Source organism: Geospiza fortis, unplaced genomic scaffold (genome assembly GCF_000277835.1).
Source record: "Geospiza fortis unplaced genomic scaffold, GeoFor_1.0 scaffold450, whole genome shotgun sequence".
NCBI classification, from domain to species: Eukaryota; Metazoa; Chordata; class Aves; order Passeriformes; family Thraupidae; genus Geospiza; species Geospiza fortis.
The window spans coordinates 301,407-302,688 of NW_005054416.1; positions in this window are offsets into that span (position 1 = coordinate 301,407).

Here is a 1,282-nt window from a genome sequence, read left to right on the forward strand (position 1 = left end):
TCTTCACTTATTTCAGTGTGGTGTTTTGAATGTAGCTGTATCCTTACAGTAGAGTCCTGCTCGACTTGCACAGCTCTCAGGTTTGTATTTCCCTCTCCAAAATATTGCTCCAAACAAATGTTAGGCATAACCAGAGTTCTCTTCAACTGTGTTAAATATAAATAATAAGGTAGTTTTTTAAAATGCTGACATACTGGGTTAGTATTTTTCCCTTAATCACTGTCTTCAAAGACTTATTAATATGTATCAGCATAGTACCACAAAGCTCTATTCCAATCTCCTATAGCTTAGGACTTACTGTAAGATTTGTCAGGTCTGCAGTGGAATAATTACTGACTACCTGCCAATAAATAAACACGTAGGTGATTTTGTCTACTAATGGATACCTGGTAAATTTGAAGGGTTGATTATTTTTTCTGTGGAATCTTCTATTTGGCCAGAATGAGCCAGGTGGAAAAGCTTTGTCTGCTGCTGATTATCAGTTACTTTTCAGTCAGTACGTAGCTTTATCTTAAATGGTGTGCCACTGGTTTGTGTATTTCTGCTTTTCATAGCAAACCGCTGATGGTGTAAACATAAAGCACTTCAGAATGGGAAACAGACTGTAGTATTTTGCAAAGATTATAATAATCTATTAAGGAGAGTTGGCAAATCAGAAACAGGATTTTATCTTGGGTATTTCGCTGCTGCTGTACCTCGAAACAAACTGACGCCTGCAGCTTGTATTTGGCTTAACATTTACAATTAGGAAATCGTAAATTAAAGAAGAAAAATTGTTGGCAATTAGGCCTGTTAGGGAATAAGTATTTTTTGGCTTTTTGTACAACTGTACCAATTTTGGACTGCAAGAATTTCGAACTACTATTCTGGAGCAAAACGTAGTATTTTTTTACATCTCTCATGTTCAGGAAGATACCTTAAGTTCATCAGAGCTGGGCTTACTGTCCCATCAATGGAAATAATTCGCATCTACTTCACAACAGGGTTTTATGATAAATCACGTACGGAATTAACCGTAACACCTTTTGCTTGCCTTACACTGGGAGCTCTTGGGCTATTTTTTACACGTTTCCATACCTAAAAATCTCGTAAGGATAACACTCCCAAGCACAGCTTTAATCACAGCGTCCTTCTCCCTCAGAGCCGGGCTGGAATGGCAGCCGGAGATACCGCGGCAAGAGGCCGGGAAGGGAAGGGCAGAGCGCTCGCTGGCCCCGGCCCGGCCGCGCGGCCCCACGGGGCCCGCGCAGGGCCCAAGGGCGCGCGGATGGCCCCGGCGGAG